The sequence below is a fragment of the Neoarius graeffei genome, chromosome 18 (genome assembly GCF_027579695.1).
Source record: "Neoarius graeffei isolate fNeoGra1 chromosome 18, fNeoGra1.pri, whole genome shotgun sequence".
Classification (NCBI taxonomy): Eukaryota; Metazoa; Chordata; class Actinopteri; order Siluriformes; family Ariidae; genus Neoarius; species Neoarius graeffei.
The window spans coordinates 60,801,419-60,807,529 of NC_083586.1; the positions used below are offsets into that span (position 1 = coordinate 60,801,419).

A 6,111-nucleotide genomic window follows, 5' to 3' on the forward strand; every position below is an offset into this window, starting at 1 on the left:
ATGTCGGGGTTTTTTCCTCCATCAGACCTTTTTCATGGAGAGCATGTCTGTGTCACTGCATCACTGCATCACAGTGTATCACTGGAGCAGAAGAACTTCAGTCATGTCCACCAGCCCCAGGTGGAGGTGAAGCAGCGAGAGGGAATTTCACACTCAGGTTTTTTCCACACTTCACTTCCTGATTGGCTCTGATGGAATTTACTGTATGTAATTGTGTGTCAGCAGTAGAAAAAGCGGTCCTGGAATGCAGCATCTGACTTTCTGTTTCGATATGTTACCTATGATACTCCCACACACACACACACACACACGCACACAATACACACACACAATGTTGATCTTCCAGTTAATCTCATGATTGCTCTGAGAAGAGTCGCACTGAAATCTGCAGACGCTCAAAGAAGCACAGAGAACTCAGGTACATGTTTATTTATTAAAATTAAGTTACTGACTGACTGACGGTATTTAGAGATTTCACGAGCTTTTTTCACTCTGTGTGTATGGGTTTAAAAAAAGTTAATTAAAGATGGAGGCTTTTATTAGATTTTTAATAATGTTATAATCATTAAAAATCTTAATTTCTCAAGGTTTCTTATTGAATTTTATTTCATTTGTGTATTTTGTGGTTTTTGGTTCATTAAGGATCCAATTAAGGACAAAAATTACATTGTGTAATGCATCCATATTTATTGCATATAATAATTATTAATAAAGTTGTCCATAAATATATTATAGTTAGTGACTTGAGGAAATAACTCATGCCTCAGCTTTATTACTTTAAAGTGACATTATTTTAGTGTCCGTGACATCACTAGCATACCGATAACCCAGAACCTAGCCAGGCACTGGTTGCTATGACAACACAAGCTAAATGCTAACAACAAATCTCATCTCATCTCATTATCTCTAGCCGCTTTATCCTTCTACAGGGTCGCAGGCAAGCTGGAGCCTATCCCAGCTGACTACGAGCTAAAGGCGGGGTACACCCTGGACAAGTCGCCAGGTCATCACAGGGCTGACACATAGACACAGACAACCATTCACACTCACATTCACACCTACGCTCAATTTAGAGCCACCAGTTAACCTAACCTGCATGTCTTTGGACTGTGGGGGAAACCGGAGCACCCGGAGGAAACCCACGCAGACACGGGGAGAACATGCAAACTCCACACAGAAAGGCCCTCGCCGGCCCTGGGGCTCGAACCCAGGACCTTCTTGCTGTGAGGCGACAGCGCTAACCACTACACCACCGTGCCGCCCTAACAACAAATCCTAGGTAGCTATTCCAAAGCATCACCAGATAACATTGCTACAGGAGCTGACGAACTAACGTAAAATCAGATTAGTGTTTTCGAGACCCAGAGGACGATCAAAACAGCACAATGGTGACAAGGTCATCGCTGATCGGAGATCTGATTAGCTGGTGTTGGTTAAATCGCAGATGCACACACGCTATGGGTGTAACTTCATATCGAAAAATGCACGATAAACATCTGAAAAAACCTGTTCAGTATAAAGACGTCAATCAGGCACAAGATAGAAAGAGCCATCAACAGGAAGAAAATTTTCAGAATCAGAATTACTTTATTAATCCCCGGAGGGAAATTCAAATTTGCTCCAAAGCTCCTGAATCAGAGAAGAAGTAAACATGTCTGAACATAGAAGATAAAATCGTCTGAAAAAAGAATAAAAAATAAAATAAATTTAAATAAGTAGTTTTACACAATTAGCAAATTGCTAATTATTGCTATTAACAAATTTCAGATTGGTTGTGTTACAGGTGATTTTTGAAATCAGGTGATTTCAAAAATCCCTTTTAAAAGGGTTTTTTTCAGGGGGGAATAATTAAAATAAGGGGACTTGGATTTTTTTTAGGGGGTTCATAAAAGAATGAGAACACTTTGACAAACACTCTGTATTCACCTTTCCCCCTCCATTTCTCACTTACCCCACCCCCTTTATATCTTCTATCCTCTTACTTCTCTACCCAGAATTAAATATGCCTGTCTTTCTGTCTAATTTAATTTGGGGGGTTTTCACTTTTTACTGTCCTTGCTGGGAACCAAACTCATGACCTTCTGCTTTGAAATCCAAGACCACTAAGCCACAGAGGATTCAGTTGCAATGAAACCTACAATAAATCCAAAGTACATCACCGTTACAAAGTACATTGCCTTTCCCAACCCTAACCCTAAACCTAACCCGAGATCCTCGGTAAATCCAGATTCACCTGATTTCAAAAATCACCTGTAACAGTTGCATCTGAAGCAGGAAATTTACATCCAATCACAGTAATGATGTCAACAAAAAAAATCAGACAAGGCACCAAGGATTTAGTGAAATCCCCATAGTTGTGGTCTTGACCAGTCTTGAAATAAAATCCCAAGTCCTCTATATCTGATACCAAGACAAGACTGAGTAAAAATGTGTTCGAGTCCAAGATGAGACCGAAACCTTCAAAAAGTGGTCTTGAGACCAGTCTTGAGTCCTACAACACTACCTATAGGGTACAACAGTTTGTCACTGGTACAGTAGTACTTACTTGTACCCTTTATATACTGCTGGGGAACATATATGCCTTTTTGGCCCTAAGGTTTTTGGCCACATAGTTACCTTGAGATCCGATAATGAGTCCTAGGGGATACATTAGTGTCAGTTGCACCTTGGGGAGCACTAATGGACTCCCTTGGGAGATCGCAAGTTCTACTTGCGGTCGGGTTGTACCAAAGACCATCATAAAAATGTTATCTACTGTCGTCTGGCAAGGCACGCTGCAATACAAATGTGAGTAGGGAAGTCAAACTCTCACAATTACCAAAGGACCCACCCCCCAGTGTAACCCCACCTGTATAATAGTTGAGAAGCCGAGAGCTATAGAAGCAGAGATTGGCGCCGCCCAATGCGCATTAAGGGCCTGGTTAGTTCGGGGACGGGAGACTGCCTGGGAGGACCAGGTCCTGGCATGGGACAGACTTTGACTTTTTGATTGTCCTATTTAGTTGAAAGTTTTAATTACACACAACAGTGCTGCCAGAACAGGAAGTATGAGCCTCATCCTCATCCTCATGCTTCTCTTTTCCCTCCTCCAGCTCAGAAAGCTGCAGTCACCTGACTCTCTACAGCAAATCAGATCAGGTCTGTACACCAAACTCCACTACAGTACATTAACCAAATACGGGACATGCAGTTATCGGAAAATAATCCAAGACCAGACACTCTCATGAAGCCGTGATGAGTCATCGCTAGGAGGTTGATTGTTTTCCAATAACAGCATGCCTTTTATTCCTTCTGGTACTATCACAGCAATGTTTTATTTCATAAAGAATGACACATCATAATTTTTATCCATTTATAGTTACATTTAATGTTGTTGAACATCCATGAAACAATTCAGTTCCTGTTCTAGCTTACGTTATAGCAGCTATAAACAGTCCTTGCTGTGTTACCAAGGAACCACAAAACGTAAAGATTAAACTTATAGTGAGACTGTTACAAAGCACTGACACTGGAGACTCCTTCCATAAAAGTTACATAAACATCTCACATCATGTATCACCATATCAGTGATTACGATTATGATTACGATTACGTCCACCGTACACATCCCTGTGAATGAATCAAGACCTTCTGACCAGTCAGAATCCAGAATTTACAGCACATAAACCATGAAAATGAACAAAACTACTGTGTGTAACAATGATGTCACTGAGTGATTTTATTTTGTTTTTTATGCTTCTCCACAGATACATCTGCATCCATGTATACTTTTTATGGAACCCATGTGGCTCAGCCAGGAGTCCAAGTAGTCCAGCAGGCCAGACCTCAGGTGATTATCCAGCCCCCAAGACCAACAGTGGTTTTTCAGGGCGGGACTCCTCAGACTATCATCCAACCTGGTGCTGCCCAGCCGACGGTAGTGATCCAACGTCCAGCGCCAACTGTGAGAGTCATTCAGCCGCAGGTGATGCCCACGGTAATCCAATCTCCAATGTGCAATGTTGGTGAGTATCGATCATCTGAAATTTTAATCAACAGCACCTGCAACACACCTGTGTGTGACTCATATGTCTTTCCTCTGATGTTCCTTTACAGTTTATCCCCATTATTACTGAAATCATGAACCAGAACAATGTGGAGGACGCCCCCTCCATGAGATGCGATGAAAACTCCAGCAGGATGATGACTATAGCCTGGTGTTATTGTTATGTTGAAATTCTTTTTAAAAATAAATAAATAAATAAATAATAAAAAGCCTGTATTCACGGTTAAGTTGTTAATCTTTTCTCGGACATTAGCAGAAACTCCTTTCATGTGATTTCTCTTTATTTATATCCATGGTGATTATATATAGCATGCTAAATTGTTATGTCATTGGTGTATTACGGAAAACCTACAGAAACTTACAGGTGGATGTCAGGTAAGGGTCAGGTGTGCAAATGATATGTAAACAAGGTACTCATGGGAGGGGATAATGCTGATTTAAACCATAAGTTTAATGAAGAAGGGACATTACATTGTACCGGTGTATTAAAAATGTTAGATTGAAATCATTGTGGTGGGTTTAATCATTTCTGGTGAAGGTTTTGGTTGAAGGCGAGGTTTTTATCATTTCGGGAAGATGGTAACTAACTTCCAAACAAGGTTTTGATGGGTTTGATGGTTTTAAGAGCTCCAGACTGAGAATACACACACACACACACACACACACACCATATATTTATATATCTTGATATTTTGGTGCTGTTCATTTATCCGTGAATAAACTAAGGGCCGGGCGGCACGGTGGTGTAGTGGTTAGCGCTGTCGCCTCACAGCAAGAAGGTCCTGGGTTCGAGCCCCGGGGCCGGCGAGGGCCTTTCTGTGCGGAGTTTGCATGTTCTCCCCGTGTCCGCGTGGGCTTCCTCCGGGTGCTCCGGTTTCCCCCACAGTCCAAAGACATGCAGGTTAGGTTAACTGGTGACTCTAAATTGACTGTAGGTGTGAATGTGAGTGTGAATGGTTGTCTGTGTGTATGTGTCAGCCCTGTGATGACCTGGCGACTTGTCCAGGGTGTACCCCGCCTTTCGCCCGTAGTCAGCTGGGATAGGCTCCAGCTTGCCTGCGACCCTGTAGAAGGATAAAGCGGCTAGAGATAATGAGATGAGATGAGATGAGAAACTAAGGGCCCGTTTACACGAGGACGCTGTCGGGTAAAAACGACTAAATATTTTATCGGAAGTGCCTTTCGTCTACACGGGGACGGCATTGCCGAGGCTGAAAAACGTAAAAAATTGAAAATGCCTTCCAGAGTGGATAAGTTAAAAACAGCCCCCGTTGCATATCCGTCTAAACTACCCAATACGCGAAACTCTGCTCGGATCTGCTCACGTCGGGTACGCGTTTACGTCATACATATGTCATATACTGTACATGCCAGCCCGGGAAGTAAGAAAGTAAGTAAAAAAGTACGAACATGTCTGATTACATCGATCCAACGGACCTTCAAGCTGCTCTGGCAGCTTTAATAAACGTCCAGGAGTCCTTCGAACATCTATACCGAATCTGCACATATACCGTTAATGAACAGAGGCGGGTATAGTATGCTCTTACTTTTTTACTTACTTTCTTACTTACCATAGCCAGAGTAGTCAAAGTTTTCGGGGCGCAGATGTGCAGATTAGACAAGACGGAAGACATTGCGCATGCGTGCAGACATAGCGGAGGTCTTTCACAGCACCACCTAGCTGCCTGGCATGCACATCCAATTGAATTCCACACATTTATGCGTCACCGTGTAGACGCAGATTTCCTCCTTGAAAACGGTCGTGTAAACGCGGAAAAAAGTGAGAACGAAAACGGACTTTTGCGTTTTTGTTTCAGACTGTCCCCGTGTAAAGTGGGCCTAAGACTAAATCACTCTTACTGACTAAAGCTGCTTATAAATGCAAAAGCTCTACTTTGTACATGTTATTCAGGGCTTATGAATGTGTTATAAAGACTCTTGTAGCAATAAAAGGTCATTAATGGCTTACAAATACTGACTTAAGCAGTAAGACTTTCTATGAATTAGAACTGTATCGTGTTACACATTGTACATGTATTGTACGCATGGTTATCATTTTTTTCATG

At 42.0% G+C, this 6,111-nt stretch overlaps 1 long non-coding RNA gene across 1 annotated transcript; it reads left to right on the plus strand.

The window, feature by feature from the left end:
• The first annotated feature begins 313 nt into the window (after nucleotides 1-313).
• Nucleotides 314-4,550, plus strand: LOC132866806 (uncharacterized). The gene is made up of 4 exons (XR_009650628.1): nucleotides 314-418; nucleotides 3,093-3,138; nucleotides 3,747-4,004; nucleotides 4,096-4,550. It is a non-coding gene; the product is annotated as an uncharacterized LOC132866806 (long non-coding RNA).
• The last annotated feature ends 1,561 nt before the right edge of the window (nucleotides 4,551-6,111 follow it).